Source organism: Manis javanica, chromosome 1 (genome assembly GCF_040802235.1).
Source record: "Manis javanica isolate MJ-LG chromosome 1, MJ_LKY, whole genome shotgun sequence".
Taxonomy (NCBI): Eukaryota; Metazoa; Chordata; class Mammalia; order Pholidota; family Manidae; genus Manis; species Manis javanica.
This window is the reverse complement of record NC_133156.1, coordinates 240,932,613-240,957,868: the sequence shown is the minus strand read 5'-3', so window position 1 is coordinate 240,957,868 and position 25,256 is coordinate 240,932,613. Positions and strand designations below refer to the sequence as shown.

The 25,256-nt window shown below is 50.7% G+C and overlaps 1 protein-coding gene across 16 annotated transcripts in view; it reads right to left on the bottom strand.

The window, feature by feature from the left end:
* Window positions 1-25,256, bottom strand: part of MYT1L (myelin transcription factor 1 like) — a 397,051-nt gene that overhangs the window by 339,433 nt on the left and 32,362 nt on the right. For all 16 annotated transcript variants that reach the window (XM_073217345.1, XM_073217264.1, XM_073217324.1 and 13 more), the window contains exon 2: window positions 17,930-18,020. The gene's annotated coding sequence lies outside the window, so the exon portion shown is untranslated. The remainder of the gene's footprint in view (window positions 1-17,929; window positions 18,021-25,256) is intronic.

Below are 25,256 nucleotides of genomic sequence, written 5' to 3'. Positions count from 1 at the left end.
TTTGTTTTTTAGAACATAGCTCTTTGCACTTTCTCCCCATTCTGTTGTTCTTTCAAATTATCAAGTCAAAACAGAAAACAATATCTGTCATGTACTTTTACACATATTTCTTTTGATGTTTTCATTTTCATTGTAAATCTGATTACAATCTTTTAGACCAATCAGAAATGGTGAAGGGCTATAACTATATGGCCTCCTGATGTTAAATAGAAACATAATCATTTGAATGGAACTAGGAAGACCACTGGCAGCATGATCCTCTCTAGTTAGGCACGGAATCAAGTTGTCTGCATGCTCCGTCCTCAGAACTGCTCTCAGTGGGCGCTGGCTGACGAGGGTCTTCCCATTTGGCCAATTAGGCAGACAACAAAATTAGGCACACAGCATATTTATGGTGGAAGGAAACATAACAGTAAATGGGTGAGGGAGTTGTGCGGACACTACCACAATGCCTATAATTTAAAAAATAATAGAGTTATGGAGATCTTTATAATCATGGAAGTTTTAGGGAGCGTCCTGATTATGGTATACTTCTGGTAAGATGAGAATGACATAAAACCTACTTTGGGAAATTTATGCTAGAAATTATGATCTTTCTGGAGCCAGCCAGAAAGAAGAACATCCTTCATTCCTTAAAGGAATAAAAACAAATTCAAAACAACTCATATGGAAACAAATTGGAATGAGAAAATTCAAGTACACTGACTAATCTATAGCCTTTGTAAAATATCCTCTGCAAAATCTGCTTCCTTAAAGAGTGGTTTTGAGTAACAATATTATGTAATAACATGGGGCTGACTCCCAGCGGGGAGTGGCGATTACATGGCCAGGGGCGGGGCTGGGTCACCCCTGGACCACAGCAAGAAGTGGGGTCTCTGCACTTCGTTATATTTTGTTTGCACTATTGATTCCAATGCCTAGACCATGTGTGGCACAGAGCAGGCCCTGAAAAAACATTTTGTGGGAGGAAAGAAAAACAGTGAGGTTTGGGGCAAAATAATGAATGAATGACTGCAGTGAGTCAAGTGTTTCCCATATCCTCTACCTTTCTGAATTCTTTATATGCTTCCTGGTTTTGCTTTAATATCCTACCATATAAAACTTATTCATAAATAACTTTGAGAGCTGCAACTATAAAATTTGATCTGATTGTCTTTGAAATTTTCTAGCCAACCAAATCACCAAATAATTTCTGCAGAAATCCAAGCTTTTTTAAAAAACACACCACTCTTTTTTTCTTTCACAGATTATGCTACGGACAGAGGTCTTTCTATTTTCAGTGGACCGGAAGGATTCTGTGTCCTACCTATGTAGTGGGCACAAATGTATTCATTGTAGGTAATTATCTATTTAACCAAGAAAAAAATAGCATAAATAAATAAAATTATTTTTTTCTCAAAAGGCAGAATGAAAACACAACTAAATGCATTTTTCAAATATAAAACACATTGAAACTATTAAATTTTAAATGAACCATTGCTGCCCATGTAGAGATAGTTCAATTTAATTCTTCCCTGAATGACCAAGTGTTCACTTTTTTTTGGCTAATTAACTGATTGCCGTTCCCTTGAAGAGTCACTCTTTCAGTATTTAAGAACAGTCTGTTTACACTGTTGACAATGGAGAGGAGCAAACTGTTCCTGGCTTAGGGCCCCAGCCTGGGGTGTGGGTCACACCCCAGTCCCCGACCTCGCAGGGCCCTGCGCCAGCTTCCCAGAAAGAAGGGTCAACAGCACCACACAAATCCAAGCCCAGAACGGACCTCAAGAGGATGGTAATCCTTGCACTGAAGTAGATGAACGCTGAACCTGTGGCATGGGTGAGCTTCTGTGTGGGGGTGAGCTTGTGTGGGGGGTGAGCTTGTGTGTGTGGGGGGTGAGCTTCTGTGTGGGGTGAGCTTGCGTGTGTGGGGTGAGCTTGTGTGTGGGGGGGGTGAGCTTCTGTGTGGGGGGTGAGCTTGTGTGTGGGGGGTGAGCTTGTGTGGGGGGGTGAGCTTGTGTGTGTGGGGGTGAGCTTCTGTGTGGGGTGAGCTTGCGTCTGTGGGGTGAGCTTGTGTGTGGGGTGAGCTTGTGTGTGGGGGGTGAGCTTGTGTGTGGGGGGTGAGCTTGTGTGTGGGGGGTGAGCTTCTGTGTGGGGTGAGCTTGTGTGGGGGATGAACTTGTGTGTGTGGGGGGGGGTGAGCTGTGTTCCCAGTTAGGCCCTTTGTACCTGGACATTAAGCATCTCCCTGGGTTCATACAGCAGAGGCTGTGCCAGGCCGTGGAGCAGGACCTCCTCTCTCTGCCACTCATGCTTACATGCAGCCCTGGTGAGCCAGGAGCAGCCCCAGCCCAGGGCCCCGGGGGAGCATATCGGAGGCCCTTCCACCTCTGATCGATGCTGACACTGATTCAGCCCTTTGTTTGTGACCAGATCTCCCAGAACTCCTGGGGCTCCTGGCCCCCCGGAGGCCGCCTGTTAGAGGGCACAGTAGCTGTGTGTCACCCTGCAGAGTCCACCCCCACAGAAATCATATGATGTGACTCTTATGTCCTTGTTTCTTACTTGGAAACACTGCGGCTCAAGAAGGTGAATGCGGTCAGCCCAGGACCCAGCCTAGTAGCAGCAGGGCTGAATTTGAACCCAAATCGGCCCGACTCAGAATCTCAAGCTCATTCCAGTGCGTTGTCTGCACTGAGTCCCCAGTGCTGTGCACTCGCTCTGTGCTTCTGGACTGGGGACACATTCCAGCCTGGCGGCGAAGGATGGGGCCCTTCCTTCTGGTATACGGCATGGGCGTCCAGTGCCCACCGGCCACAGCCTCCCCGGGGCTCGGAGCCCTGCACACCCCTGGGTCTGACATCCTCCCTTCAGTCACATCCATACGGTGTCCTGTGCATCACCGGAAATACCAAGCTCTGGGCCCTCCCACCTCATCCTCCCCCCAAACCCACAGCCACCCTTGGATTCACAAGAGCCATTCTTCGTATGTCAACTTTACAGATGAAAGTTGAAGCGGTATGGCTCCAGCCTGGGGCTTGTATGCCCTAATAACAGTAACCAGCCGAGGGGGCAACAGTGCACGGCTGTGCTGTCAGTCCTGACGGACTTCATTTCAGATTCCTTACAACAGTGGCCAGAGACCACGAGGGCAATGGCGACCGTCCCTGCGTGGATGACCACAGCCAGGCTGAGGACCAGGCCTCTGGCAAAGCTGCAGGAGTGGTGGTGGTGGGGCACGTGGGTGATGCGATGAAGTCAGGCCTTGAAGGCCCCTGACAGCTCAGGGCCGAGGCTGAGCCCAGGTGGGGAGTGACTCATGGAGTGTCTGAGGCTCAGCACCACTGGGTGACGGCACAGAGACCGCGCAGAGCAAGACCTGAGGGCCCACATCAGCTGCGCGCCCTTTCTTCCTTAGCCATTTCTGCTGTGCAGGCTACCAGATCAAATGCAACAGGGGACACAGAGATGGGAATAAAAACAAGTAAAAGCGTGAAATTTGGAGTCAGCCAGACTTGGGTTCAAATGTCTGCTCTATCAAGTAAAGTTGGTTTCCTTGAAAATGAAAATAGTGACTTCTACCTTTTAGAGTTGTCATTAGAGTTACATGAGATTATGTAAGTGAAACACTTAGTACATTTCCTGGTACAAAGAAATTCAATATATGGGAGCTTTTATTACTTTAGCAGTACAGACTCATGGGCTCCAGCACTCAGAGCAGAACACGGAGAGCATGCGCCGGGTACAGAGTGCCATCTGCGAGGCCCATGATGCGCACTCACACCGATGTGTCCGCCTGGGAGCCCGGATGACTCTGGATCGCACACGCGCAGCCTGTGATGAATTCGACGTGCAAGGGCACGTGCTCTGCAGCCGAACGGAACTGCAGGGAAGTGCGGGGAGTGAGGGAAGCGCATGGGGGGCGGCTTATGAAGCGGTCCTGAGATGGAGCAGGTGGGGGTCTGGATCGTGTGGGCTGCAGAAGCCTGGGGCACGGCTCCCAGCACTGGGCTTTGCTGACCCCATCCTGGAGGGCCTGGCCAATAGCCCAGCCCCCCCCCGCCCAGCCACTTTCCCCACATGGTGGGACCTGCGGCCTTGCAACCCCAGCCACCCTCACGACGGGAGCCCACACATGATTCATCGCTTCCAGCACTTTGTTGAGGAGACTGAATCTCAGGGAAGGGGAGGGAGCCGCAAGGATCCAGACAGAGCACCCTGGATCCGAACCCACATGAATGACCCGAAGCTCCTGCTCTGTGTTCTGCCGTATGAGGAGCAGATGTAGCAAAAAAACACATTCCGAGAGATGAGGGAGACAAGGGGACCAGGACAAAGCCCACCACGAACAAGAAACAGGATTTCAGAAATGACGGTTCCTTCAGGAAAGAGGTCGGCGCCGACAGGCTGCAGGAGGACGCGTGGGCCCCGGGCACTGGCCCCGACCGAGGGAGGAGGGTGGGGGTGGCTCGGTGGGGCGGGATGTGCTGGGCTCGAGCAGTCCCTGAGCGTCCAGTGGGAATATGCAGTAGTGGGGTGAACGTGGGTGTCTGGATTCCGCCCGCTCCTGAGATCTGAGCCCAGCTGCAGAGAGGAGCTGACCCAGTGCACTGACCACACACACCACACAGGCGTGGACCGTGAGGAGGGGGCCGAGGCAGAGCCTCAGGAGCACCCTGGGGCCCCAGGCCACACGCTCCCCTTAACCCGACAAACCAGTTCTCGCTCCGAATGTCTGACCTGAAAGTTCCTTTAAGATTCAGCCTCCTGATTAACATTGATAAAGAGTGAGGCCCGGGAGGACAGCAGACAGGAATCCAGATGCTAGAAGCAGACCAGTAGAGTCTGGTAGGGGGTCACTCCTCACTTCCCAGAGCCCATGTGCCTGTGACTCACGGGTAGGCCTGCTTCAGGCGGGGGTATTTTATTTTCAGAACCATGAACAATCAAATCTGTGTGACTGTAAACTAGGAATGAAAGGTGACGATCAAAGTGCAGAAAAAAGCCGCCCTCCAAAATGCAGAAATTTAATTTCCCTGCAGTTGAGCACAAAGGCTCAGGTGAGCAGCAGGTACAAGTGGCCGGGCCTGTGAAGGAGGGGCAGCCGGGAAGTCAGGGGCAGGGACCCTGTGGGCAGTGCCTCCTTACAAACGCACTGTGTTTCAAGGCCCAGTTCTCCACAGTCAGACCAGCTGTAGCCTAGGAAAATTATTCACGAATTTCTCATCTTGAAAAACAGCCAGAGGTAAAACAAAAATCACTGTTTAACACTAAATAATTAGAAAAGAATGTCTGAAAACCATTATGGTGGATATTAAATTGACAACTGGAAACCAGGGGTGATCAGGTTCAATGGGAAACTGTCCCAGAAAATCCCTAAGAGGAAATGTCCTCTCACTGGAGTCTAGCAGGTGCCTCCCCTCCTGAGTGGCGTTGGCCTTGAGGGTGACCCGGGGTGGCTGTTGACCTGGGGCCAGCCTCCCTTCACAGCACATTAAGAACACCTCTGCTTCGAACCACGCATTATATATTTAGGGAATTTGCACTCATTTAATTATCAGCCTAAGTAGAATATAATCATGAAGATAAAAATCTGCAGGGAAGAGAAAAAAATACAAATAACCCATCCACAAGGCAAGCAGAAACGACACTTGGATGAACCCCTGCTTGGCTTACCTAGAGGAGACTCTCATCACTGACACCCTTTGGCTTTGCTATCAGGAGGGACATGAGCACCCTTCACTGTGCTGCCCCCTCCACAGCGCAGGCCAGGGGCCCGTGGCTGCTCTCCGGTCAACACTGCTGCATCCAGAAGCATGAGCCCCTCAAGGAAAACCCCTCAGTGTCTCCCGAGCTACCGGAGGGACAAGTGAGATGTTTTGAGTTCCACTCCAATTATTTTAGACCTATTACTTGTAAAATACAACAAACAAGAATTTTTGGAAGAAGTGGTGATGCCCAGGGACGTCACATCCTTGCAAAGTGGCCACAGGTGCTTTCCCATTTGCACTGTCAGCTGCCGTGCTTCTCCGACAGTGGGTGGGTAACAGCGTGAGGCCCCGTCTGCAGCCTCTCTCTCCTGGGAAATGGGGAACAAACACCCCACCTCGTAGCGTCATGAAGATTAAATGAGAGCTGAATGTGAACGTCTTACGTCCAGGCAGCCTTTAGGCCACTGCTGCCGCCCTGTTTCCTTCTGTGCTTGTTTTTCTGACCTGGATGGTCACCTGCAAGCTGCAGCTGACCTGGGCGAGGCACCTTTCCAAAGCTGAGCACTGTCATGCCATTGCCCCGAACCCCAGAATGCTGGCCCGCGGGTAGGGCCCTCCAGCTCAGCCTGGCGTTCAAGGCTCTTCGACAGTTGGGACGTACATATACCTGCCGTTGAGCCACCTCCCGTGCTGCCCCTGTGGCCCAGCACACGAGGGGCACTGCGGTTCTGGTCACACCGTGGTCCTCCCAATGCTCTGCAGTACCTCCCACTGGGTGTCCCACCTCCGGTCAAGGAGGAGGCATCTCAGGTGAATTTGTGTGAATTCAACCCTCCGTCATTCCCTCAGCCAGGATGACATCTTGTTGCCCCAAGTCCTGCAGTTCATCGGTTCCTCCAAAGGCACGTATGGCGACCTAATACTCAAAATCACGCACACAATCTACACATTGGAAATGTGTGTGTGTTTTATGCGTATATGTGTGTGTGGTGTATGTGTGTATGGTATGTGTGGTGTGTATGTATGTGTGTGGTGTGTGTGGTGTATGTGTATATGTGTGGTATGTGTACGTGTGTGTGTGGTGTGTGTGTATGTATGTGTGTATGGTGTATGTGTGTGTGTATGTGTGGTGTATGTGTGGGTGTGTGTGGTGTGTGTGCAGATGGAAACAGACTGAGAGCTTCTTGGATTCACTTCATCACATTTCTTCCATTATTAGATGGTGTCTTATATATTCACATACAATTAGTTGCTCCCTTTAAAAGTGTATTTTTGAGTCCCTACTACGTGCCAGCTACAGGCATGGGATGAGGGGGAGGACAGGGGAAGCCCCGTAAGGTGCGGCCCTGTGGCACTGGTGGGGAGCTCGAATGGGGATGAGCCCAGGATGCCCAGCCAGGCGCCCAGCCAGGCGCCCGGCCTGCTGCTCCAGGTCATAGGCTCCCTACGTAAGGCAACAAAGGGCATCCGACAACTTGCAACCAAGCAAAAGCAGTTAAAGAGGACAGAGCTCGGCCTCTGTGTGCCCAGCGCCCTGCCCGCCTGGCCAGCACCACTGTGTGCCACCAGCCCTGGGCCATGTTAAGTGACCTTCCTCCGCCTAAAGTCCACAGGCCTTCCGTTTACATCCACTGTCCTTCCTGGTCATTTAGTTCACTTCCTGCGTCAGGAGGCACGAATCCCTCATGAGTGCCAAGGCCTCTGCAGCTCTTGCGCCCACTCCCTGCTCCCGGCGAGGAGGATGCGAGGGTGCACAGCCCACGGGGGGCCAGCGGGAAGTCTCGCCCTCACTCCCGGCCCCCGAGGCCGTGCGCCTGTGCGTGTGCGTTCGCTCATTCTCTCCCACCACGCAGTGGATCCGTGGGAAGGGCCTTGGCTTTCACATGGTAAGTGGCCATTTCTCGTTTCGTTTCCACAGCCTTGGCCAGGTCACAGGTGCACACAGCACCAGGCATGTGGATGTTTGAACGAGAACTCTCTGCGCGGCGAAGACCAGTGTACCCACGGGAGGACACGCACGGGCGTTCTTGTCTGGTTTGCTGTGGTGCATGAGAGGCAGCGTCTGGCACTCGGAGCGAGGCAGCGCCCAGCGGCAATGACGGGACGTGGCCACTGGATGCCACCCCACCCGCGCATTAGGAGCCACCCTGCAGGTCAGCGCTGTCTCTGGGGCAAGCAGGCAGGCCCTGCTGCCCCTGCTGCCTCCCTGCGCCGCGGCACTCGGTCAGCGGCTGAGTTAGCCTGGCAAGGCTGCACCACGTGAACCAGAGGAATGTACTCTCACCGCCCTGGGCCTGCAGCCTGAGGTAGGGTGGGCACTGGGTTTCTGCTGAGGCCTCTTTCTGGCCTCCCGGTGCTCCCCTGGCCCTTCCTCTGGTGCCCGGACAGTGTTCTGGGGCCCCTCCCTCTCCTGGGTCAGGCCCACCGTGAGCTCACTGTGCCTTCACGGCCTCCTGAAGTGCCCCCTCTGCGTCACTCACGCTGGGGGGAAGGTGTCGGCTCCGAATCTGGGGCAGTTCAGCCCTAACAGTACCTGGGGCCAGGGGGCACACGGTGGCTGTCTTCCAAGGGAGGCACCGAAACCCAACAACATTCGGAGGGTGAAAACACTGTCTCCTGATTGATCTTCCCTGTGCTCTCCAATTGGCAGTGGGCACTCGGCTCGGGATTCTGCAGGACCCTGGCAAGGCCCTGCCCACCCTCGGGCTCCCACCTGGACAGTCCTCGGGGACAGCGCCCTCATGCCCAGCTGAAGCCCCTGGCAGCCAGGTCTCCTTCACCCAGGCACCTCCCCAGCACTGCCCACTGCTGCCCACGCCCCTGACCCCTCCCTGGTGTGGGGTTCTCACCAGCACAGTCCCCTTACCTGCGGCTTGGCCGCTCTGGGAGGATGCACCTGCCTGTAGCCGCCTGCATCACTAGGTACTCAGAGTCCCCAGCTTTGGACCCCGTGCCCCCTTGGTTTCTGGCGCCTTGGGGCTCCTGGGCCACCCCTCCCGTGTGACACTGGTCTCTCTCCTTCCCCATCCACGCTCATCACTCCTTCCCAGCCACGCTCCCGCGGTCAGACTTCCATCCCCTGACCCAGCAGCTCCACCAGCGCCTCGGCCTCCCTTCCCGGCGGCCGTCGTTCGCCTTTCTTGCCGTCCCAGGTCGCCAGCCCCTTCTCCCTGGGACCCAGCCTGCTGGCCTTCCTCCCCACACTGTACAGCCCCGCACTCACCTCCCTGCCCTGCCTGCGGCCGGGGCAATCCTCTGCAAAGCCACCCCATCAGATCACCTTTCTGCAGAACGTTCTAGCAGCCTCCACCACGCACAGTGGGGCTACAGCCGCCACCGTCACCACGCCCTGCCCGCGTGGTCTGCTCTTCTCTCTCCCTGCTCTTCCTCTTTCATTCTGTGAAAGCTACAGCGGCCGACTTCTTTTTCAAACGTGCCAGGCATGGCGCCTGCCTCAGGGCCTTTGCTCTGCTTGTGTCCTGGCCTGGAATGCCCCGGCCCCGATACCACGGCACCGTTTCTTACTGTTCTCTGCACCGTGCCTCGCCCACTATCAGCTGCATGTGCAGATGGTGCCTCCTCCCACCCCCAGCTCAGCACTTCCCTCGGCCCCGCGTCAACTTTCGTCCCAGACTGATCACCCTCTAGCATAATACATGTGTAGCTGTTGCCCATTTACTGTCTGTTCTGCCAAACATGCTCACTAGGACAGACCCTCCTTAAAGGCAGGGAGTTTATTTTCTACTCCACTCTTGGGGTTAATCTTGAACAGAAGAATGCATAATATGAAATTAATAATGTTCAGTCATTGAGGAGAAAGCTCAATACTACATGAAAAAAGCAGGATATTACGTAAGGACTAAAACTCATAAAGATGACGACTGAGGAGCAGAATGTCTGGGAATCAGGAGATCGCACAGGGGATGGTCCTGACAAGGAGGCTTTCCGATCCCATCACATTCCTATGGATTTGGGGCTTTTCTAAAGAGTAAATGTTTAACCTGGCAAGGTTTCCATCTTCCCGGAGAGGCACCCTGTCAGGAGGCAGTCTTTCTCTCAGCCTGTTAGCCCCAGAACCAGTTTGTGGGGGAGAGAGGGGGCCCCAGAGCGTGGGTGGGCCACGGGGCGGCCACCTCGGGCTACGTGCTCTGCAGGCCGGCCGGGCCGACCCAGCCACCCACCCTAGTTTGCTGCAAGGAGGGGACCGGGTTATGAGGAGAAAGTGCCACAGAAGGCAAGGCTGTTGCTGCTGTGTGAACGGCGGGGCGGGCGGGGCAGGCGGGCCGCTGTGTAACGGTTCGCCCATCATCCACCCCCGGGAATGACCGCGGGGGAAAATTGGTATTCATGTTCTTTTGGCTATTTTAAACCTTTTGCCTCTCTTGATAAAATAATAAAATATGATATGAAGACCTCTTGAACACTAACCAAATAATTATGAAATGACAGTAGAGGCGTGACACTCAGCCATGTACCTATCAGGTGTCTGTATAAAAGAAAGAAGGAAAATCATATGCTCAAATGTCACTTGTTTACAATGTAAATTTAATTCTAAAAAGTCTCAGGCGAATCAGGGAAAGGGTCATTCTGAATTGAAGAGTGAAAACTCTTAGCTTCCATTATCATGACTCCAAATTGTGTTTACACTCTAGGAGCCTTGGCCTGACCCTTTCCTAAAGTGGTCTCTGCGGCCGGGGGTCACAGTCTGAGAGAGTCTGGTGTGGTCGGAGCACATGTAACGTAAGCAGCAGATACTAGCCGTGGCCGTGGGATTGCGGGATGCCATGCAATCAGCATGCTGTCCGCGCCACCATGCCCCTTCCTCTGTGCCCACTGAAGGGGGCCTTCCCACTGCCCTTCTGCCCCAGGAAGGCCCCGGCTGGTCCCTCACTAGTGTTCTGGAACGACGCTCCCCCACTTCCATGCCCACCTACCACCTGCCTGCCGACTTGCGTCCCCACTGTGGCTCCCGCCCTCAGGGGGCGTCTTGTTCACCTGCAAGTCTGAGCGCACTGAGCACCCGAGGATCCGTGTCTGGGGTCCACGCACAGTGGCGCTCAGCATATAGTAGGTGCTCAGTGTCTATATTTTGAAGGGAGACAAATGTTTTAGGCTTCTTTTGAAAGAAGTGAACATTTCTACTCACTCAGGTTTGCCTGTAGTTGAAGTCAGGAACATTTGACCATTGTGCCAGTAAAGCACAGAATATGGCCCCAGAACAGCGTACACGCTCTGCCACACCCACACGGCACCGACGCGTGTGAGCCAGCCCAGACCCCTGCGACACCTCCACCTGCTGTTGGGCCACCGCGAGAACCCACCCACCCAAGGCCTCTGCCGTTTACAGTGATGCAGCTTATTAATGCCTGTGAGGTTTCTCTGCCTATGCAATTACTTAACTTATTGGGGTACCAGGTAGTTTCTGAGCTTCATGAAAGTGTCCGTTAATTTAAAATGCCTTTTGCAACTACACAGGAAGCCCACTCCTCAGATCTGAGGGTGGGAGATAGGAGGCTCCTGCTGGGTGTCAGCCGGGCCTCCTGTGGCCACCTGGACGTCTGCCCGCTCCCCCTGCCCCTGCTGCCACGGCTTCTGGCACAGTGACCCTGTGAGCCCGAGCACTGGGACAGTGCGGGAGGCAGAGCTCTACCCACATCCACTCATTTCAGACGGAGGTTCAGTGACTCTCATGCTCTCTGCAGATGGAATAAAGGATGCTCTGCCCACTCCATGTCTCCCCCTTCACCCATCCTTCCTGACCAGGTTCTCCTCGACACGAGATACCAGAGCCTCTTGGTCCGCAGCCCCCAGCAGCATCTCCAGCCATGCCAATCGGGCTCCCCAGTGCTCACGGGCAGCACCGAGCCGGCACTGCTCCCTTGATCTCAGGTGCTAATCCTGACCAAGTGCCCAGGGTGCTTGCCCATCCTTCCGTCCCTCCTCACCTGGCCTAGTGATTTGGGCAAAGCAGCTGCTCAAAGATCAACTTCACGGAACCCACCTCTGCCACCTGGTACCAGCCGCAGCGAGACAAGGCTCCCACAGGTGGCAAGAAAGGCCCCCGGTCAGAGGGAAGACACCGCACGCTGGGCAAAGACGGCAGGACACAGAAGTGGTGAGTGTCCACTACGACCTGTGGTCTCATGTGTCTAAGGCCTTCCCCTTGTTCCTGAGCAGATACGGGTGCCTGAATCCCCAGGACTGATTCCTTCCTCGGAGCAGCAACGACGCAGGATTTAAATAATGTGGAAAAGAGCGCGGTAAGGTCAGCTGTGAACTGCAGAGTTAGCACCTTGCGACCCCAGAATAAAAGAGAAGGGGCTATTCGACAATTGCAGTTTTAGGGAAAAAAGCAATTATTTACCTTTTGCAATAGAAAATAAGGAAGGGATGGGAGGAGAAAGGGAAGAGGGAGGGAAGATAAACATCACCCAATATACAATCTGTGCTACGGCTAAGCTGTCCTCATCTATTAAACTATACTTCCTTGAAGAAAAAAAATCACAATATTTTCCCAGCAAGTTCTAAAAGTCCATTTTTTATATCATTTATCTAAATATCTTCAGAAATATATTCAACATTACCAGTCACAGGGAAGTCACGAATTATTGAATCCATTCTCCTTGTGATGTTAAATAGAAAAGATTATTAATTCCAAAATGTTTTTCATGTACTCAATTAAGGGCACTTTCGCTATAGGAATTGCAAATGTAAAAAAATCCAAGTGGAAAATGAGCACAGAAGTGCCACCTCTGTAAGAGTCAATGACCGCTACCACGTGGGGGCCCCGCGGTGGACATGCACTACATGTTACATGTAGCAACTCATGCGGCCCCACGATGACCCTGTGAGGCCCAGCCATTGTGCACATCTTACGGATGAGAAAACTGAGGCACAGAGAGAAATTTACCCCCAGGTCTTCAAAGGCTGTCAATTGGGTTGATTCTCTACCAGGCCGACACTAGATGGTGCATCTTTAATCACTATGCTAGGCAACCTCCCACTTCTTGATACATTTTAAGATGAGAAACTTTAACAAAGGACAAAGAAGAACATAAAAGCCCTTTGCCCACAGTCAGAACAATGTGTCATTTGGCCAGTGCCATCTCAAGTCTCCTGCCACCCAATGGCCATTTTACATCATGCTGAAGGAAATGCCAGAGATCTTATGATTTTACCTAGAAATATGTCAGTATTCATCTCTAAAACATCAAAACTTTACTTCTAAACACAGCCATGATACTATTCATATACCTAAAAAACTGGCAATAGTTCCTTAATATCATGTAGTTGTTATTTTAAATAAATAGTCATTGTTTTAAATTCTAATGCATTAGGTCCCAATCTTTAGTCAGCTGAAATATGCTTTTTCTCTGGTTGTGTGTTAGTACCTTGTGTTCCATGTAAGGGACACAAATGTGGACAGATGATGAAATTTACAGAGTAAAGTGTCCCCCTGAGCCTGGGGGTCAAGCCACGAAGGACCTTCCCACACTCTCACGGGCACCTCTGCTGCTCTGACTCTGATAAGCTCACATGTGGCCCCAGGGTGTCCTTGCCCAGCTCTGGGCTGGCTGCTCACCAGGGAACCACCCCCTCCGAGGCATCTTGCCCCCCATCTCTCTGGCTTGGGCATTACCTGGGTGACATGGCTCTGCACCATCTAGGCTGTCACCTTTTACCCCAGAATGATTCTTGAGATGAAAGAAGACATCTCCTGAGTGGATCTTTGTTTTAAGGCCTCTCTAGTCATCCAAAATTTTTAGTGTCTTGTTAGGTGAGACACTGCAGGGTCTACTCTGGGCATCCGGGCGAAAAGACAGAACACCCAGGGTCCTGTGGTTTGAGATGTCATAAAGGCTGATGGGGTTTACATTCCTGTTTCAGGGCTGCTGGTGAATGGGACCATCATCCCAAGTGTGGAGGGAAACCATGCCTCTTACATATCAAATGTCCTACATTAGTGTCGTGGTTTTGCTTCTCCACACATGAGAGGCAGGGCAGGAGGGTGGGGAGGGGAGGAAGGAGTGAGGGGGAAGAGGGGCAGAGAGCCCGGGCTACCCCTCAGCCTTCCACGGGCCCTGCCCCACCACCAGGCTGCTGCAGCACCAGTCAGTGGCACTTCCGAGTTCCCTGGCCGGTTAGCTTTATGCTGAGTGAAAGCTTGTTTCCCTTTGCCAGCCTGTGTTTAGGAGGGTTTTTATTCATATCCTCAAATCAGCGGGCACTGGACGCTGGACTGATAATTTCTTTCACTCACTTCTAATCAGAGAATATAAACCATGAAGAGCAGAGAGCTGATGCTAACAGGCTGTGCTTACGTGCCTTCCCCATGGAAGCAGCAGAGACTGTGCAGCAGAGAGCCAGGGCGGGGCAGGGGGCGAAGCAGGCAGCTTCGGTGGGGCAGCCACAGGGATCTGACATAGGTGAGATATAAGAGGTAGTGAAAATGAGTATTCCTAAACTGAAAAATGAATGATGAATAGAATCGGCCAGAAAAGTTAAAAAGAAAATATTAATGAGCAACTGAACACATGCATGGACTAAAACAGAAAATACAACATTTTCTAAGGTTCTCTACAGAGGAGGATTTCAAGCATCTAATATTCATGATCATATGATATCAAATCTGGCCATTTTAGTGAAACCACCATTAAAACACTGGTTCAGCATCATTTCCATGTGTGGATTGTATGGCTTACATGTTCATGAGCTGATGCATTTTTACTATTGTTCTGTTTTTGTCTCAAGGAAGGACACCGTCTTAGTAGGCATTTATCTCTAAGACAACCAAGCGATGGACGAACTGTCCGGAGTATAGCCTTTGGCGTGGGAAGTCTTCTGTCCCCCACCCAGGGCACTGAGAGGTCACGCCCCCAGCAGACCTGCCTCTCCGGGAACCCTGCTCCCATCGCCCGGCTTCTGCCTCAGTTTTCTCCTCAGAAACGGTGGGGAGACGTGTCTGGAGGAGTAACTTAAAACACATCAGCCTCAAAGGGCACTCACAGCACAGAGGCACCCAGGACTTGGCCACACGTATGCCATGTGTGGGAGAACCTACCCCCGGTGTGACTCAAAGCCCAGGGCCCCGAGCCTGGGATGCCTCCTGACCATGCTGGGCTGGAGCCCCACAGGCGTTGCTGCGCCCTTCATTTCACAGGCGGCCAAGGACCAAAGAAGCTAAGTGGCTTCCCTGATGTGGCAGAGGTCAGACAGACCCTAGGTTCTCCCGTCTTCATGTCAGCTTTAGCTTTTACACAAAACACACACCATGGCACCATGTCTCATGTTATAACAACTAATAGTTTGGGGCAAGTGACTTCCATTTTCTTTTTAACAAAACCTGGCAATCTGCATGAAGGTAGAGGCATCTCTGTCCTCGTGGTCAATTGGGGACTGTCTCCAACCAGCCCATGAACGTGCTCAAAAACTGAGCTCAAAATGTAGTGCTTTATAGAAAGTTAGCAGGTTTAGCATAGGAACAATTCAATTCCCTTGAACAGGGCAAGTTATTTAACTTGTGTATTTAGGAAAATACGATAATTATTAAATACTTGAAATGCTGTCATATAAAATAGAATTAGGATTAACACATGTCTGTCTCAAAGGACACGCACACCATAGACGCACCCAGGACGGTGACCACACGTGTGCAGCATGTGTGAGAGGAATCTTCTGGAAAACACACCCTTAGCAGCCCTAACAGCTCCTGACCATAGCAGACTCTTAAAATATATCTCTCGAATTGAGATTAACTTATTCTGTCTCTCCAAAGGATAAAATTGGGAACACTAAGTACATAATACAAAATGGTAATTTTGTCTTAAGAAGTTTACGAACAATATTCCAACCATTAACACAATCCAATGGCCCGGGCTGTCCTGCTGGGTAGTAGGGGCCCCGCTCCTGGAAATATTCAAGAAAGCAATAAAAGAATTCCTTTTCAGGGGCCGGTGGGGTGGGGCTGTACACTCCACTGCACAGTATAGTGGACACAGTGCGACATTTCTCTCCTGGCTGTGGGCCTTGAAATACTCGGGGTTAGGCAGGAGAATACTGTGGTCACCGCACTAAATCTGAACAGCAGGTATGTTCGGTGCGTTTCGTACTCTATATTTGGCGCTGAGTGTAAGCAGATTCTAGTACCTAAGGGTGAACTATGCAAAACCATGAGCCGTGTCCTGTCCTGTCCACTCAAATACCAACAGTGTCTGGCTTAATGTCTTACACGCAGTATGTTGAATTATCCTGTAAACAGGAGAATGAAAGTGTAAGATTTGGAACTGAGTTCTTGGGAATTCAGAATATATGTTGAAATAATAATTCAGCCTTTAAACCTAATACTATAAGATTACTTCTTCTTAAAATTCATAAAAGCTGTTTACAGAATGGCAGACCATTCAAACACAGATGGGTAGCTGTGTTTAGAGTCACAGAGGATATGCAGTCATTTAACACAAAAATAGAGGAGCATTTGGGATCATTACCCTTCCCAAAGGCCTTAGAATGTACATATCCTTTGACCCAGCTGTAGTACTATGAATTCATGTTAGGGAAATAATTAACAGTGTAAAAAATATAGGTAAAAGTGGTCACTAAGTTTTTTTGTAAATCAAAAATTTAAAAAGCCTACTAGTAAAATTACAATAGAGGGTTATTAATTAACATATGTTTTGGTATAGCTATGAAGTGGGATATTACAAACCATGAAAAATTATATGTATTTATGGATGAAGATATGTATGATAAAGTAAAAAACAAAAGGAAATGTACGTGCATGCTCATTTCATCTAAAATTGCCATTGCTTTGAGTATGAACCATCTCAATTGAAAATCATATGTGCAAAGAAAACAATCGCAAAGAGTTTTAAGCCAACAAGTTAATTATCACTGTATACTGGCAGTTTTTGTGTTTTAAGTTTATATGTGCGTATGCATTCTAATTCATCTATCGTGGGCACATACTATTCTATGTAATGGGCATGTAAAGAAAACAAAAGTGAAAAAATAGATTTCTCTGGGAATTTGATGCGAGTAGGAAGAACTGCCACCAAAAAGTGAGAGTAAAGAGATAACGCCTTGAAAGGTGTGTGTTTTGAATAATTAAAAATTAATTGTGTAGCAAATAGAGACTATCAGCTTCAACCGACTGGTTCATTTTCCACAGTTTGATGGGGATTAAATGTATCTTATTTCTAAGAGTCATGTCTCTCCATCCTGCCCACTCATTGGAAGAGAAAGCGGAGGCCCAGAGACGTGGAATGTGTGCTTCGAGGCCACAGGGAAGGGGCAGAGGCCTCCAGCACGTTCCGGTCAAGTGCTGGCTCTCATTAACAGAGCTGAAATTAATGAAACCACACCTCATAGATTTTTAGAGGAATACAAACGACTGCCATGATGGAGAAAGAAAACTACAGTGTCAAATGGGGCTGCCGTTGTGGGTGAGAGCTTTGAAATCGGTGTGGCCTGGGCCAGGTGCCCGCCTCCTGCAGCCCTGATGCCCCCTTGTCTGCAAGGGTGTGGTGGCATTTCCTTTTTCAGTGAACAGTGAAGATTTTAAAAGATAGTGAGTCAGACATTACACAGTGGCTGGAAACAAGGCCAGAAACTAATCCATACTAAATATTTGCCTCCGTGTGTAAACCAACAGGAAAGTGGGATTTTACAAAAGAATGACAGGTTTCAAAAACTGTCACTCTTGCCCCTCTACCCACTGACTCTGTCACAGCCCATCCGAGGGACCCCGGGGACGCCAGGACATGCGGGGGCGAGCAGAGCTCACTCGGTTCTCTCCACCGATTAGCTTCCATGAGACCCCATGAAAGAATCTGGTGGAACTAGTCTGAGACCCAGACGGCGCCATACAAGTATCAGGAATGAAAACTGAAGAATGTGAAAACACTCCCAGAAATGTAAATACACTTTGTGGTCCAGGCCCTGGGCCTGAGTTTTCTCCTGAAACATTTACCTTATACACGATGCTCTCATCAGTGTGAAGGTGTAAGAAAACGTCATAGTTCGTGCACCGGTTTGGCACATGCAAATTTAACCACCTAAACAAAGTAAAACTGAAGCATTTCGGTACCAAAAACAGTGAGAAATACTAGTAGAAAAGGACCCTTCCTCAAGTGACCTAACTTGGCTTCGGCCACCACTGCATTCCCAGAGCTGCCTGCCTGCAGGCACATCCTCGCCACCTCTCTGTCCCTAACCAGAGCGCAAGGCCCACTGCGACCTACCACACTATGACTCTGCGCAGGTCAGCGCCGGTGGGACGGACGTCCGGGCGGCAGCTGTGTCCACTTGGCCTCGGCCTCGGAGAGAGCTCCTCTGTGGAGAGAAGGAGAGAAGAGGAGAAATGGTTAGTGGAACCGAGGCTGCCCCCTGACCCAAGGGGATGTGTGGTGTCCCTCCTTAAGCCAGAGTGTGTGCACGTTCACCCTGCAGTCCGGGGGGTGCACATCTTGACCCTGTCCCTTCGAAGTTGCGGTGCTTTTGAACTAGAGGTCTGTTCCCTAATAGAGTTAAAGAGCAAGGTCAGGTGCAGGAACCTGTCAGTCCTTAGTTCTCTCGTGTCCCTATGAAGACCACCAGCAAAGGGCTGAGCCAGAGACGAACCGGAATGCCCAGGACACTGCCTGCTTGTTAGGGAGTAAGTCAGTCTTCAGCAGAAGGTTCCCAATGGCTGGACATGCACCCCAGACTTAAATATGGTGCCATATGCAGGATCGAATAAGGACTCAAACCCGATCACCTCCCCAAGGCTATATCAGGGCTCGTTCTACAATGGAAATCCAGATTAAAAAATAAAAGTACAGAAAGATGGAAAGAAGGAAAGGGGTTTCAGAGATTTCCTATTTTCGAGGTTTACATGGAAAACGGGTGACTGAAGACAGAGAGAATTGCTTTGGGACATTAACTCTGTTTTTCTAACCACCAACCATATTCATTCCAATTTTAGCAGTTCTGTGGGAGGAAATATGAAACATGAACGTCTACGCTGTCAGCAGGGCATGCATTCCTCCTCTCCTGGACGCCCTCCCCCCAGGTCCTCACAAGCCCACCCAGAGTCATTTTCCACCCCGGGCAGCGACGGGGCACGAACGACAGCTCCCACCCTGAGCGGCTGCCTGGCAGAGGCAGGCCCTGCGTGGCTGGGGGACCCTTACCGCATCTCCCGTTATTCCCCTTGAGCTGAGCTCCTCACCGAGACGACAGCTCGGACAGGGACCAGCTCTTTCTGTCTCCAGGCTGCCCTCCAGTTTCTCTGACCCTCTAGGACCTCCATCCGAGCCCCTCATTCGTTTAACCGAAACCACCGCGCCCTTGTGAACATGCAGAAACAAACCCTCTTGCAGACAGTCTGACTCTTCCAGGGCCACATCACTGCATCAAAATGCAGAGGCTATTTTAGATCGCTCAAAACCAAACAAAATACATACATGTACATTTAAGAGCAATGCAGTGATCACGTTTCTGATGACTTCTAAAAAAACAGAAAAGAAGGCAAAGGACCCATCACAAGATACTTGAGAGAATTTCAGGCTTCGGCATCTTATTTTATAACTGAAGTGACAGAAAATCTAGTTTCTACTGGGATTGGGTATGCATGGTCCCGGGAGCCAGCAGGGAGTGTCCTAATGGGTGTAAGTGGCATGCATGGTTCCCTGGGCCCGAGCAGGGCCGGTGGGGCCGTCTGTAGCTGACAGTGAGGTGCATGCCTCCTGGCTCGGGGCTGCGCCACACACAACGGGCCTTCCTTGTCCTCTCCAAATGGCTGTCTGCAGAGCTGGGGGTGCATGCATGACCTCGGGGTCAGGCAGGGAAGGCGCTAATGAGGGACGGACCCCGTGTGGAAAACTACTTAGCTGGGTTCTATTTTCCACTCCACTTAGGAAGAGGAGCTTGAGGCCAATAATAGACTTAATGCTCAGGTAATAAGTAAGAAGATAGATACAGGTGTGTGGGTGTGGGTGTGTACGGTGTCGTATACACACACACATGCTCATTTCATCTAAAATTGCCATTGCTTTGATTATTTGTAGCCAATTTATTTTCTTTTTTAAAAATTCAGTAAGTCTAAAGAAGTTTATGTGACTTCAGGTTTATCAAAACAGAGTATTGGGTTTTAAGATGCCATAAGAAATTGACCAGACTGACTTATTTGACCCATATAACCAGCCTCTGGGCTCCAGGGCAAAATTCAGTGTTGAAGATCTAAATAGATTTTCAAAGCTAAGTGATTTAAAAAGACATTAACCAGCACTGCCAGTCATAGTCTTTTTTAAAAGTGCATCAAAAACATAAATAATCTACTGTGGATGGAGGAAACACAGAATTTCAAAAGCTCAGGGTGACTTTCTTATTTGTAAAATGAGGATAACGGATGTGATAACTTTTGAGATCCCTTCTGACCTCCACAGTAAGCATAAGCTAACAGCAGGCTAGGGAACGTGGTCTTCAAATTTAAATAAATATTCTACATTGATGAGTATTCTACATTTCTCTTAAACATAAAATCATGGTTATTTCTGCCACTTTTAAACAGAGGAGAAGCAATCAGCTTGCAACTGAAATTTTAATAAATCGGGCCACCTCTGCACCTCAGTTTCAGCTTTGGAACTCAGCATACTGGAGATTTCAGCAGAGCGGTATCAGAGCTCCAGGCTTGACTTCAAGGGCCCTGACAGGTGCGGCTCACACTGGAGAGCCACCTCAGCCCTGTCTGCAGCCTTCCGGACACCCCGTTTCTCATTAGATGTGCCATTTGGTCTCGCTTTCTGACATGCTATGGTTCAATTCAGAGAAAGGAAAGGTACAGTTATAATGACCTAAAAATAGAGACTTACTATGTGCTAAGGTAATGAATGCGCAGGGTTTCATTTAATCCTAACTGCAAGGTGCATGACGTCACTGGTTCTGCAGATAACAAGAACGAGGTGCAGGAAGCTGAATGGCTGGCCTAAGGTGACTTAGTTTGTAAACAGCAGACTGGACATGAGCCTCCCCCAGGCCGATTCCTTGGCAGGTCTAAACACCACACGAGTCCTCAAGACAATTTTACTTTTATTTTTGTTTTAATAGAATCATCATAAACCTACACAGAATGACATCTTGGGAGGAGTTAAGTAGAGGGTTGCCTACTATCTGGATCGCCTGTAACGTGCGGCCCAGCACAGCGGCCACTAGCCGCATGGGGCCACCAAGTGCTTCCCATTGGAGTGGCTTAAGGTGAGATGCGCTATAAGTGTAAATGCTCATCAGGTTTGATAGCAGCATGAAAAAATAATGTAATTATTCTTTGAAAATTGATTATGGGTAATTATCAATAGGTATGTTGATTACCTATTGATACAACATTAAAGGTTAGAAAAATACATTACTAAAATGAATTTTCTCTATTTGTATTTCATTTAATATTTGTTGGAAGAGGTAATATTATACATGTGATTTTAGGGCCACATTATATTCCTAATGGAAAGTGCTGACCTAGAGTCTCACTTAGGATGACATTGCGATGACATTTATTTGGGATTTTTTACCGTAACAGAGCCAAACATACATGCTCAGAGTGAACACATTCTCACTAAGGAACAATATCACACATTCAAGCCGGTCTCAGGAATGTTAGATTTCTATTCTTAAAATTCATAGCTTCTTAACTCAAAGGTAGTTAACAACAAAAGCTATTTCTCTAAGATAATTGAATGTTTAAAAACTTTCTACCCTTTGATATAAGCTTGAGACTCATTCTCTTGTTTTTCTGCAACTTCTGTGGCCTTATACTCTTAATTTTTAAAAATGCACCATTTGCTTAGTATCATTTCTTTAAGCCGGACTAGTTACGTTTAGTGAGATAATTTCCCTGTGAACCTTACATAAGGAGAAGCTGTGCTGTGAGCGGCAGATACAAAGCCTCCTCAAACACATGAACGCGGGGCAACAGCCCACAGCAGCCGCTTCCTGCTGGGCCGGCCGGGCGCCCTCCTCCCGCAGGGGCAGCTCTCCGCCCGGCCGGCTCCATGCCCTGCTGACTCCATGCCCTGCCGTGGGGATTCAACTCTCACCAGTCCTGCCGGCCGGGCAACAGCAGGCTGCACGGACCAGAACGGAACGCCCTCTCTAAGCGGGGTGAGCGCATGTGGATGTTTCAAAGTATTTGATATCTGAGAAATTATGGACTTTCTTAGTATTTTCTTTTCAGAAAAATGAGATTTAGATCCAATTAATCACCGGCAGAGCCGGCAGTCCCCAAAGCCCAGCTCACCTGCATCACAGCATAAACACCCTCAGCCTAGTGGCAGCCCGGCTCCATCTCGTGAGGTGGGTCCCCAGGGTGGAGGGAAGGAGGGGCAACGTGCAGGGGAAGGAAATTTGCTCCCTGGGGACGACCTCCCCAGGCCAGGTTTAGGGTCCCCGGCGGGAGCTGGGCATTTATGTTCTGACACCAGCTTGGCTACCATCACAATATCACACTGACGGTCAGAGGTCAGCCCCGTGGTCACAGGCAGAAAGGCAGCAGAGAGCAGCAGAACCTGGGGGCTGTCTGAGCTCTGCACTCACTCCGGAACCCTCTTCCCAGACTCAAGAGCCTCCCACAGCTTGTCTTCAAACCATGTTCTCTACCTCTGAGCGTCCCAGTCACGCGAGCCCCCGCCCGAACCGTCACCGGGGCCCAGCAGGCACAGGGCGCCAAGTCGAGCTGGGGATGCCCGGAGCCTGGCTTCCACTTTGCCTGCTTTCACTAAGACAAGGATGTTCTGTGATTCTCACAGCTGGTTTGAAGACAAGGCTGGGTTGCAAGATTCAACCTGTGGGAATCAAGAACCTACACTTTCAGGAAAGACAAGACTGAGGTGAACATGAAAATAAGAGTAAAGAGGGGGAATCATTGGAGCCGAATTACTTACAGTGAGTACATACCAGTTGAGAGACATTTTAGGGACACACGGGCTAAAAGCCAGAACTTGATGATGGTCTGTGTGCCTGACCCGCACAGACGGTGCTTCTCCGTGGGCATCCTCCGACAGAGTGGTAGGAAACTGCCTAGTTCTCAGTCCTGGCTGCACATTAGAATCACCTGGGGAGCTTTTAAACACACTGACATGCACCTGCAGACTGATTTAATTGGTCTGAGGTGAAGCCCAGGTATCAGTATTTTTAAAAAGCTCCCCAGGTGATCTTAATGTGAAGCCAGTGCTAAAAACAACCTGTGCAAAAGAAAGGCTTAGAACCTAGCTCAAGACTCCCGGTTTGACCGGGATCCCCCCCTGCCACTTCCTAGTAGCCTGCATTCACATGTACCCGGCCCCCACATTAGTGAAACAGGAAATGGATGAACTGACGACACCCCCCCACACACACCTTGAGGACTGTTATGAAAATCAGCTTGGGAATCTAAGGGGAAGGCCTAGCACAAAATCCAGGTCTCCATCATTTCCATTTTTTCTCAAGGAAGATTTGGGGAAGTAAAACTCAAAACCATGGACAAGGCACAGAAGTGGGCTGAGGAGGGAGAATGACGGGAAATGAGGGAAAAGGGTCACCATCTTGAGTTTTAGCTACAAAACTGCTGAGGCTTTTCCAACTGGACTATAAAACCAGTGATTTGCAATGGAACCTAAATCCCTTTATGGTATAAGATGAAAGGTCCTCATGGACTCGGGACAATGAGGTACGTAAGCCGGGATTTACATGACGGAGCTGGAACCAGAAGTCCCTTAAGCCCGAGGTTGAGAAAATGTAGCCCAGCAGGTATCCACTCCCTGCAAAGATCAGGAGCAGCTGCATCTGGGCAGGAGGGGCAGCACTGAGCCAAGAGGGAGACACCAGGGCCTTGTCCCAAGGCAGCCTCCTGGCAGCGGGGGTGCAACGAGGGTGCCGCCGTCACTAACAGAGCAAAAATGAAGCTGTCCTGCCCAGACAGGCCTGACTCCTGACTCTAAGCCTTGCGCCCAGTCTGTGCATGGTGACCACAGTCCATGGCCAGCTTTGGGGAGCCCCCTGGAGGTGGCAGGCATGGAGGTGCCCTCTCAGTCCTAACCTGACTCAGGAGTCGCCCTTGGACTAGATGACTCTACACACCAAGGTTTGGGAAGGACCCTAAGATCATTGTCCCATGGTGTAAGTAGTAATTTTCAGTATTTTTTTAAGTACCCCTGCAGCTTTCACGGGAGTATCTCTTGAAACTTGTAAGCCCATGTTCTGGGTGCCAGAGGAAAATGCACAGAAGGGGTGGCCTCTGTGCCCAGGGTCCCAGGCGTGTGGGCAGCCAGCAGCAGTGTGAGCACCTGGGGTGTCTTCTTGCAGCTGTTGACCTGAGCCATGGCCGCAGGGCTGCAGGAGAGCAGAGCCGAGGCTGAAGTGGTGGTGGCACTGAGGACAGAGGCCCAGAGGACGGCTGTGCAGACAGAGGGGCCCAGAGGCAGACACCGGCTTGCTGCCTGCAGACTCGCTGTGAGTGGATGGGATTCTAGTGACTGACCTGCCACCATGGAAATAAAGTTGGGTATAACCCTTTCACCCCGAGAATGGTCTACTGTCATTTCTTTGGTCACACTGAAACCACAGTGAACTTACCTGGAGCTGAAACCCATTGGCAAGACACATGGGGACACGGCAGGTGGGTGAAGACACGGAAGAGCACAGGGGTGGCCGGGTCTGAGTGGCAGGAAGAGCCTTCCTCCAGGTTCTTGGAGGGGCCGCGGGGGGCACTGGGCACATGCAGCTGGGTGGGGACCAGCCACGGGCACCACAGCCCTGTGCTCAAGTCATGTGAGGAGCAAAGTCTGTGTTGTGATCGATGAAAATGGTGAAGTGTCTCAGCATTCCTGTTTTCCAAGGTCTGATCCCACTGAGTTGGACACAGTGAATAACACCTGACAACTTTTCTTCCCTGCAATGCCTAGACCTCAAGTCTGTAAACGCAACAAGCAGCAGGGACTTGGGAACAGGAGAGAAGGTGGGGAGCACAGGTGTGAGCACGAAGGACTGAGGAGCCCGGGGCGCCCCTCTCCCTGAAACGTGCTGTGGGAGACCATTCTCCTCTGCCCGCATGGTTCTATTTCAGTGGCAAATCCTGCTCCCAGGAAAACACGCAGCCAGGAGGGGCGATTTCTTGGAAGTGAGGCGACACCCAGGCACAGCGCTGACACCTCCTGGCCGCATCACCCACTCGGCCCGTAACCCAGGGGGCAGGGAGGAGAATGAGCCTGAGGGCCGCACCGGGGGGCGCAAGGGAAGCCGCTGTGTTTTTAGAGGCTGCCTGCCAAGTGTACTAAGGGAAGAAGGGAAGTTGGCAGCACAGTCCCCAGACCCTGGGGAGCACAGAATCGCGAGGCTGTCCCCGTGCTGACCCCGTGCAGGGGCACCGCCCTCTGTCAGGGTACCAGCGTGCAGAGGGCAGCCGGGGCGGGGTGTGAGGCTGCCCACTCATGGAGCCTCGCAGCCGGGTTTTCCGTCAGAACCACCAGGATGCTGCTTAAAGGACAGGCTTGTAGGCAAGGGGTCTGCAGAGGACAGAGCCCACCCGTGATGACCTGTAATAGAGCGCGTGTCCCTCGGAAG